Source organism: Oncorhynchus kisutch, unplaced genomic scaffold (assembly GCF_002021735.2).
Source record: "Oncorhynchus kisutch isolate 150728-3 unplaced genomic scaffold, Okis_V2 scaffold1535, whole genome shotgun sequence".
Lineage (NCBI taxonomy): Eukaryota > Metazoa > Chordata > Actinopteri > Salmoniformes > Salmonidae > Oncorhynchus > Oncorhynchus kisutch.
Genome location: NW_022263480.1, coordinates 1 through 11,430, shown reverse-complemented (window position 1 = coordinate 11,430; position 11,430 = coordinate 1).

The following is an 11,430-nucleotide window of genomic DNA, read 5'->3' as shown; positions in this document are numbered from 1 at the left end:
CCCTCTAACTAAACCATACTGTCTCTGTAATCCCTCTAACTAACCATACTGTCTCTGTAATCCCTCTAAACCATACTGTCTCTGTAATCCCTCTAACTAAACCATACTGTCTCTGTAATCCCTCTAACTAAACCATACTGTCTCTGTAATCCCTCTAAACCATACTGTCTCTGTAATCCCTCTAAACCATACTGTCTCTGTAATCCCTCTAAACCATACTGTCTCTATAATCCCTCTAACTAAACCATACTGTCTCTGTAATCCCTCTAACTAACCATACTGTCTCTGTAATCCCTCTAAACCATACTGTCTCTGTAATCCCTCTAACCATACTGTCTTCTGTAATCCCTCTAACTAAACCATACTGTCTCTGTAATCCTCTAAACCATACTGTCTCTGTAATCCCTCTAAACCATACTGTCTCTGTAATCCCTCTAAACCATACTGTCTCTCGTAATCCCTCTAAACCATACTGTCTCTGTAATCCCTCTAACTAAACCATAACTGTCTCTGTAATCCCTCTAACTAACCATACTGTCTCTGTAATCCCTCTAAACCATACTGTCTCTGTAATCCCTCTAAACCTACTGTCTCTGTAATCCCTCTAAACCATACTGTCTCTATAATCCCTCTAAACCATACTGTCCTCTGTAACCCCTCTAAACCATACTGTCCTGTAATCCCTCTAAACCATACTGTCTCTATAAGCCCTCTAAACCATACTGTCTCTGTAACCCCTCTAAAGCCATACTGTCTCTGTAATCCCTCTAAACCATACTGTCTCTATAAACCCCTCTAACTAAACCATACTGTCTCTGTAATCCCTCTAAACCATACTGTCTCTGTAACCCCTCTAAACCATACTGTCTCTGTATCCCTCTAAACCATACTGTCTCTGTAATCCCTCTAAACCATACTGTCTCTGTAATCCCTCTAACTAAACCATACTGTCCTCTATAACCCCTCTAACTAAACCATACTGTCTCTATAACCCCTCTAACTAAACCATACTGTCCTCTGTAACCCCTCTAAACCATACTGTCTCTGTAATCCCTCTAACTAAAACCATACTGTCTCTATAACCCCCTCTAACTAAACCATACTGTCTCTGTAATCCCTCTAAAAACCATACTGTCTCTGTAATCCCTCTAAAACCATACTGTCTCTATAATCCCTCTAACTAATCCATACTGTCTCTGTAATCCCTCTAACTAAACCATACTGTCTCTGTAATCCCTCTAAACCATACTGTCTCTGTAATCCCTCTAAACCATACTGTCTCTGTATCCCTCTAACTAAACCATACTGTCTCTGTAATCCCTCTAAACCATACTGTCTCTGTAATCCCTCTAACTAAACCATACTGTCTCTGTAATCCCTCTAAACCATACTGTCTCTGTAATCCCTCTAACCATACTGTCCTCTGTAATCCCTCTAACTAAACCATACTGTCTCTGTAATCCTCTACTAAACCATACTGTCTCTGTAATCCCTCTAACCATACTGTCTCTGTAATCCCTCTAAACCATACTGTCTCTGTAATCCCTCTAAACCATACTGTCTCTATAATCCCCTCTAAACCATACTGTCTCTGTAACCCCTCTAAACCATACTGTCTCTGTAATCCCTCTAAACCATACTGTCTCTATAATCCCTCTAAACCATACTGTCTCTGTAACCCCTCTAAACCATACTGTCTCTGTAATCCCTCTAAACCATACTGTCTCTATAACCCCTCTAACTAAACCATACTGTCTCTGTAATCCCTCTAAACCATACTGTCTCTGTAACCCCTCTAAACCATACTGTCTCTGTAATCCCTCTAAACCATACTGTCTCTGTAATCCCTCTAAACCATACTGTCTCTGTAATCCCTCTAAACCATACTGTCTCTATAATCCCTCTAAACCATACTGTCTCTGTAACCCCTCTAAACCATACTGTCTCTGTAATCCCTCTAAACCATACTGTCTCTGTAATCCCTCTAACTAAACCATACTGTCTCTGTAATCCCTCTAAACCATACTGTCTCTGTAATCCCTCTAACTAAACCATACTGTCCTCTGTAATCCCTCTAAACCATACTGTCTCTGTAATCCCTCTAAACCATACTGTCTCTGTAATCCCTCTAACTAAACATACTGTCTCTGTAATCCCTCTAACTAACCATACTGTCTCTGTAATCCCTCTAAACCATACTGTCTCTGTAATCCCTCTAACCATACTGTCTCTGTAATCCCTCTAAAACCATACTGTCTCTATAATCCCTCTAAACCATACTGTCTCTGTAACCCCTCTAAACCATACTGTCTCTGTAATCCCTCTAAACCATACTGTCTCTATAATCCCTCTAAACCATACTGTCTCTGTAACCCCTCTAAACCATACTGTCTCTGTAATCCCTCTAAACCATACTGTCTCTATAACCCCTCTAACTAAACCATACTGTCTCTGTAATCCCTCTAAACCATACTGTCTCTGTAACCCCTCTAAACCATACTGTCTCTGTAATCCCTCTAAACCATACTGTCTCTGTATCCCTCTAAACCATACTGTCTCTGTAATCCCTCTAAACCATACTGTCTCTATAATCCCTCTAAACCATACTGTCTCTGTAACCCCTCTAAACCATACTGTCTCTGTAATCCCTCTAAACCATACTGTCTCTGTAATCCCTCTAAACCATACTGTCCTCTGTAATCCTCTAACTAACCATACTGTCTCTATAACCCCTCTAACTAAACCATAACTGTCTCTATAACCCCTCTAACTAAACCATACTGTCTCTATAACCCCTCTAACTAAACCATACTGTCTCTGTAACCCCTCTAAACCATACTGTCTCTGTAATCCCTCTAACTAAACCATACTGTCTCTATAACCCTCTAACTAAACCATACTGTCTCTGTAATCCCTCTAAACCATACTGTCTCTGTAATCCCTCTAAACCATACTGTCTCTATAACCCCTCTAAACCATACTGTCTGTAATCCCTCTAACTAAACCATACTGTCTCTATAATCCCTCTAACTAAACCATACTGTCTCTATAACCCCTCTAAACCATACTGTCTCTGTAATCCCTCTAAACCATACTGTCTCTGTAATCCCTCTAAACCATACTGTCTGTAATCCCTCTAACTAAACCATACTGTCTCTATAATCCCTCTAACTAAACCATACTGTCTCTGTAATCCCTCTAAACCATACTGTCTGTAATCCCTCTAACTAAAACAACTTCCTACGGGTTTCAATCAGAGGCACAAAGCACTTGAAATGTAAAAGTACTTTCTGATTGAGCTGAAATCTGCAGTGTTTATCGTGAATCGGATCTCATTAACGGTAGTTCAATGCAGTCGTCGCCAACATGCTGTATTCGGGAAGTATTCATACCCCTTGACGTTTTAAAACCTTTTGTTACGTTCTGCGTTCATTCTAGAATCCCCCTCATCAACCTACACACTCCATTATGACAAAGCAAAAACAGATTCTTATACATTTTAGCAAATGTATTTAAAAAAAAAATGAAATATCACATTTACATAAGTATTCAGACCCTTTACTCAGTACTTTGTTGAAGCACCTTTGGCAGCAATTACAGCCTTGAGTCTTCTTGGGTATGACACTACAAGCTTGGTACACCTGTATTTGGGGGGTTTCTCCCATTCTTCTCTGCAGATCCTCTAAAGCTCTGTCAGGTTGGATGGGGAGTGTCGCAGCACAGCTATTTTCAGGTCTCTCCAGAGATTTTAGATTGGGTTCAAGTCCGGGCACTGGCTGGGCCACACAAGGACATTCAGAGACTTATCCCGAAGCCACTCCTGCGTTGTCTTGACTGTGTGCTTAGGGTGGTTGTCCTGTTGGAAGGAACCATCGCCCCAGTCTGAGGTCCTGAGCGCTCTTGAGCAGGTTTTCATCAAGGATCTCTCTGTACTTTGCTATGTTCATCTTTCCCTAGATCCTGATTAGTCTCCAAGTCCCTGCCGCTGAAAAAACATCCCCACAGCATGATGCTGCCACCACCATGCTTCACCGTAGGGATGGTGCCAGGTTTCCTCCAGATGTGATGCTTGGCATTCAGGCCAAAGAGTTCAATCTTGATTTCATCAGACCAGAGAATCTTGTTTCTCATGGTCTGAGAGTCCTTTAGGTGCCTTTTGGCAAACTCCAAGCGGGCTGTCATGTGCCTTTTTACTGAGGAGTGGCTTTCGTCTGGCCACTCTTCCATAAAGGCCTGTTTGGTGGAGTGGTGCAGAGATGGTTGTCTTTCTGGAAAGTTCTCCCATCGCCACAGAGGAACTCTGGAGCTCTGTCAATTTCGAGTCTCATAGCAAAGGGTCTGAATACTTATTGAAATAAGGTATTTCTTTTTTCGCTTTGTCATTATCGGGTATTGTGTGTAGATAGATTTTTTATTTATTTATTTGATTTATTTCACCTTGATGAGGTAAAACATGAATTTAATCCGTTTTAGAATAAGGCTGTAACGTAACAAACACCTTGAAAAAGTCAATCCTTTAAAAAAAATAACTTTCCGAATGCACTGTAGATGTGAACTAGGCCACAGACAGGGGAACGTGGACATAGCAACACTGTGTGTGTCTGTGCTCCCCGTCTGTAAAACAACGCCCCTCCTCCTGCTCATTTCATTTCAGAGTGTATTGTAGAAGCTGCAGTACAGCATGTATGTCATCTGATAGGGCTGCATCAGTTCCCCAGCAGTGACGCAACACCCTTCACACCTCCACAGGTAGGCCTACAGGGTGAAGAACATGCAAACAGCAGACAAAAGGGGAGAGGATGTGTTCTCTGTGTGTGTGTGTGTGTGTGTGTGTGTGTGTGTGTGTGTGTGTGTGTGTGTGTGTGTGTGTGTGTGTGTGTGTGTGTGTGTGTGTGTGTGTGTGTGTGTGTGTGTGAGAATGAGCAAGAAAAGGAGAAAGGGGGGAGAAATATCTCAGTTTGAATGCCTGTAGAATGCTGGGCCACCCACCACAGTTTGAATACCTGTAGAATGTTGGGCCACCCACCACAGTTTGAATACCTGTAGAATGTTGGGCCACCCACCACAGTTTGAATACCTGTAGAATGTTGGACCACCCACCACAGTTTGAATACCTGTAGAATGTTGGGCCACCCACCACAGTTTGAATACCTGTAGAATGTTGGGCCACCCACCACCATATTCCCTATTTAGTGCAATACTTTTGACCAGGGTCCATAGGTTAAAAGTTGTGCACTATATAAGGATTAGTGGTGTAGTTTGTGAACGATTCCTTCTTTTGAACAACTCTTTTTTACTGACTCGAGAGTCATGATTCGTTTTTCTGAGTGACTTGTTCATTTTAGGTCTGTGGTTTGACCTGCTTGTGCTGGCTGCAGTGAGTCCTACAGATGGATTAAAAAGCTAGTTATGCTTGATCTGGGAGCTCTGACTGGAGGGTGTGACGCAATTGCGGAGCCTCCAGAGGCCAAATTGAGCTCCATCCCACATGATGTTGTAACAATGTGGAGGGCTCCATATAGCTCTGCATTGACATGATTGGTTGAAGGTAGGTCGGGGTGGGAGCTCCTGTATAAACGCAAACTCACTTCCTTGACAACTTCTTTCACAACAGCTCTGCTCAACAGCTCAAGTAGTATGAGTTCGCTGACTTTTGTAGAGGCTGTATCACCGTAAGTGCTGCTCGGCCAATGCAGATACTGGCCATGCAGCGGCTCTAACACAAGCTCCTTTGGCTCAGTGGCTCGACTTTATATCTCAGTGCTCCAGAGACGTGCTCCGACCACCAACTGTCTGTCATATACGCGCAGGAAAATAGACCATGAGAAGAAACCTACATATTTAGAACTGATAAGGTGCAAGAATTAAAGCAATTAATTTGTTATTGAATGTTTTGATGGACACCGTTTTGTAGAACCACAGCCTCTGCTCAAGAACTAATCTTTCTGGGGAGCCTGTAGTTCGCGAACTACTTTACCACCTTGCCTGGCAACCTAGACTACTTCCTATTCCGGTCCAAACGCTACGCCACGCCCACTGACGTTACTTCTCCGCAATGAGAAAGTTTGTAGCGAAAGACAGAGCAGCGGAAGAGTCGTCAGGCTGCTAATAACCCGGCAGTCAAGCAATGCATTCCGCCAAGAGTCGTTCACAATCTAGTCCGGTTCAAGTGTATCAATAAACAATCTTATTTGTATGCCTAGCAATCAACAAATGTACATTGTTTAAAGCACACGTTTACAAACCTCAGCCACAAATGACAGCTCCAATAAGCCCCCTATGGGGAACTAGAAGATTGTAGAATCATGACTCTTTCGAGTTTTCTATTCCCCGGTAACGGGGTCTGCGGACTCTGAACATTACTGCCTCAAATGAACGAAATGTTAGTTTTTTTTATTAAAAGACCGTAGTTAGTAAAAAGAGCCAAACTTCCCATCACTATAACAGGGATGTTTTGTTTTGGGATTTGGGGTCCTAAAGGACAAGGGTTTGGACCGGAGCCGAACCAGATCATCAAAGGAACTACAACAAAGCACTGAGGTTCTAAAGGACATTATGACACCTGAGATCTTTGGAGAGAAAAAACCCCTGTATCCTTTCAAATATCTCTGTACATGGACACCATACCAGTTTTAAATGTAGCAGATTGTGATTGGGTTATATTGTTACCTTGGGAACAGAGAGGCGTGCAATAAACAGGGAGACACAAAGGTATTGAGAGTATTTTTTGCTGACATGTCAAAAAGGGGTGGTGAGTGATGGGTGATGTAAGAACAGGTACCAAGGACAGACTGTGTGTATCTGACCTGCTCTAGCCCATGGACAGACTGTGTGTATCTAAACTGCTCTGGTCCATGGACAGACTGTGTGTATCTGACCTGCTCTAGTCCCATGGACAGACTGTGTATCTGACCTGCTCTAGTCCATGGACAGACTGTGTGTATCTGACCTGCTCTAGTCCCATGGACAGACTGTGTGTATCTGACCTGCTCTAGTCCATGGACAGACTGTGTGTATCTGACCTGCTCTAGCCCATGGACAGACTGTGTGTATCTGACCTGCTCTAGCCCATGGACAGACTGTGTGTATCTGACCTGCTCTAGTCCATGGACAGACTGTGTGTATCTGACCTGCTCTGGTCCATGGACAGACTGTGTGTATCTGACCTGCTCTAGTCCATGGACAGACTGTGTGTATCTGACCTGCTCTTGGTCCATGGACAGACTGTGTGTATCTGACCTGCTCTAGTCCATGGACAGACTGTGTGTATCTGACCTGCTCTGGTCCACTGGACAGGACTGCTTATCTGACCTGCTCTGGCCCATGGACAGACTGTGTGTATCTGACCTGCTCTAGTCCATGGACAGACTGTGTGTATCTGACCTGCTATGGCCCATGGACAGACTGTGTATCTGACCTGCTCTAGTCCATGGACAGACGTGTGTAATCTGACCTGCTCTAAGCCCATGGACAGACTGGACTGGTGTGTATCTGTCCTGCTCTGGTCCATGGACAGACTAGACTGTGGTGTATCTGGAACCTGCTCTAGTCCATGCACAGACTGGACTGTGTGTATCTGACCTGCTCTAGTCCATTGACATACTGTGTTGTATCTGACCTGTTTAAAGCCCATGGACAGACTAGACTGTGTGTATCTGACCTGCTCTAGTCCATGGACAGACTAGACTGTGTTTATCTGTCCCTGCTCTAGTCCATGGACAGACTGGGTGTATCTAAACTGCTCTGGTCCATGGACAGACTGTGGTGTATCTGACCTGCGCCTAGTCCCATGGACAACTGTGGATCTGCCTGCTCTAGCCCATGGACAGACTGTGTGTTCTGACCTGCTCTGGTCCATGGACAGACTGTGTGTATCTGACCTGCTCAGTCCCATGGACAGACTGTGTGTATCTGACCTGCTCTAGTCCCATGGACAGACTGTGTGTATCTGACCTGCTCTAGTCCATGGACAGACTGTGTGTATCTGACCTGCTCTAGTCCATGGACAGACTGTGTGTATCTGACCTGCTCTAGCCCATGGACAGACTGTGTGATCTGACCTGCTCTAGCCCATGGACAACTGTGTGTATCTGACCTGCTCTAGTCCATGGACGACTGTGTGTATCTGACCTGCTCTGGTCCATGGACAGACTGTGTGTATCTGACCTGCTCTAGTCCATGGACAGACTGTGTGTATCTGACCTGCTCTGGTCCATGGACAGACTGTGTGTATCTGACCTGCTCTAGTCCATGGACAGACTGTGTGTATCTGACCTGCTCTGGTCCATGGACAGACTGCTTATCTGACCTGCTCTGGCCCATGGACAGACTGTGTGTATCTGACCTGCTCTAGTCCATGGACAGACTGTGTGTATCTGACCTGCTCTGGTCCAAGGACAGACTGGTGTATCTGACCTGCTATGGCCCATGGACAGACTGTGTATCTGACCTGCTCTAGTCCATGGACAGACTGTGTGTATCTGACCTGCTCTAGCCCATGGACAGACTGGACTGTGTGTATCTGTCCTGCTCTGGTCCATGGACAGACTAGACTGTGTGTATCTGACCTGCTCTAGTCCATGCACAGACTGGACTGTGTGTATCTGACCTGCTCTAGTCCATTGACATACTGTGGTGTATCTGACCTGTTTTAGCCCATGGACAGACTAGACTGTGTGTATCTGACCTGCTCTAGTCCATGGACAGACTAGACTGTGTGTATCTGTCCTGCTCTGGTCCATGGACAGCCTGTGTGTATCTGACCTGCTCTAGTCCACGGACAGACTGTGTGTATCTGACCTGCTCTGGTCCAAGGACAGACTGTGTGTATCTGACCTGCTCTAGTCCATGGACAGACTGTGTGTATCTGACCTGCTCTGGTCCATGGACAGACTGTGTATCTGACCTGCTCTAGTCCATGGATAGACTGTGTATCTGACCTGCTCTGGTCCATGGACAGACTGTGTGTATCTGACCTGCTCTGGTCCATGGACAGACTGTGTGTATCTGACCTGCTCTAGTCCATGGACAGACTGTGTGTATCTGACCTGCTCTGGTCCATGGACAGACTGTGTGTATCTGACCTGCTCTGGCCCATTGACAGACTGTGTGTATCTGACCTGCTCTAGTCCATGGACAGACTGTGTGTATCTGACCTGCTCTGGTCCAAGGACAGACTGTGTGTATCTGACCTGCTATGGCCCATGGACAGACTGTGTATCTGACCTGCTCTAGCCCATGGACAGACTAGACTGTGTGTATCTGACCTGCTCTAGTCCATTGACATACTGTGTGTATCTGACCTGTTTTAGCCCATGGACAGACTAGACTGTGTGTATCTGTCCTGCTCTGGTCCATGGACAGACTAGACTGTGTTAATCTGACCTGCTCTAGTCCATTGACATACTGTGTGTATCTGACCTGTTTTAGCCCATGGACAGACTAGACTGTGTGTATCTGACCTGCTCTAGTCCATGGACAGACTAGACTGTGTGTATCTGACCTGCTTTAGCCCATGGACAGACTAGACTGTGTGTATCTGTCCTGCTCTGGTCCATGGACAGACTGTGTGTATCTGATCTGCTCTGGTCCATGGACAGACTGTGTGTATCTGACCTGCTCTAGTCCATGGACAGACTGTGTGTATCTGACCTGCTCTGGTCCATGGACAGACTGTGTATCTGACCTGCTCTAGTCCATGGACAGACTGTGTGTGTCTGACCTGCTCTAGTCCATGGACAGACTGTGTGTATCTGACCTGCTCTAGCCCATGGACAGACTGTGTGTATCTGACCTGCTCTAGTCCATGGACAGACTGTGTGTATCTGACCTGCTCTAGCCATGGACAGACTGTGTGTATCTGACCTGCTCTAGTCCATGGACAGACTGTGTGTATCTGACCTGCTCTGGTCCATGGACAGACTGTGTATATCTGACCTGCTCTGGTTCATGGACAGACTGTGTGTATCTGACCTTCTCTAGTCCATGGACAGACTGTGTGTATCTGACCTGCTCTGGTCCATGGACAGACTGTGTGTATCTGACCTGCTCTGGTCCATGGACAGAATGTGTGTATCTGACCTGCTCTGGTTCATGGACAGACTGTGTCTATCTGTCCTGCTCTGGTCCGTGGACAGACTGTGTGTATCTGACCTGCTCTGGTCCATGGACAGACTGTGTGTATCTGACCTGCTCTGGTCCGTGGACATACTGTGTGTATCTGACCTGCTCTAGTCCATGGACAGACTGTGTGTATCTGACCTGCTCTGGTCCATGGACAGACTGGTGTATCTGACCTGCTCTAGTCCATGGATAGACTGTGTATCTGACCTGCTCTGGTCCATGGACAGACTGTGTGTGTCTGACCTGCTCTAGTCCATGGACAGACTGTGTGTATCTGACCTGCTCTAGTCCATAGACAGACTGTGTGTATCTGACCTGCTCTAGTCCATGGACAGACTGTGTGTATCTGACCTGCTCTTGCCCATGGACAGACTGTGTGTATCTGACCTGCTCTAGTCCATGGACAGACTGTGTGTATCTGACCTGCTCTGTCCATGGACAGACTGTGTGTATCTGACCTGCTCTGGTTCATGGACAGACTGTGTGTATCTGACCTGCTCTGGTCCATGGACAGACTGTGTGTATCTGACCTGCTCTGGTCATGGACAGACTGTGTGTACTGACCTGCTCTGGTTCATGGACAGACTGTGTGTATCTGACCTGCTCTGGTCCATGGACAGACTGTGTGTATCTGACCTGCTCTGGTCCATGGACAGACTGTGTGTATCTGACCTGCTCTGGTCCATGGACAGACTGTGTGTATCTGACCTGCTCTGGTCCATGGACAGACTGTGTGTGTCTGACCTGCTCTAGTCCATGGACAGACTGTGTGTATCTGACCTGCTCTGGTCCATGGACAGACTGTGTGTATCTGACCTGCTCTAGTTCCATGGACAGACTGTGTGTATCTGACCTGCTCTGTTCCATGGACAGACTGTGTGTATCTGACCTGCTCTGGTTCATGGACAGACTGTGTGTATCTGACCTTCTCTGGTCCATGGACAGACTGTGTGTATCTGACCTCTGCTCTGGTCCATGGACAGACTGTGTGTATCTGACCTGCTCTGGTCCATGGACAGACTGTGTGTATCTGTCCTGCTCTGGTCCATGGACAGACTGTGTGTATCTGACCTGCTCTGGTTCATGGACAGACTGTGTGTATCTGACCTGCTCTGGTCCATGGACAGACTGTGTGTATCTGACCTGCTCTGGTCCATGGACATCTGTGTGTATCTGACCTGCTCTGGTCCATGGACAGACTGTGTGTATCTGACCTGCTCTGGTCCATGGACAGACTGTGTATCTGACCTGCTCTGGTCCATGGACAGACTGTGTATCTGACCTGCTCTGTTCCATGGACAGACTGTG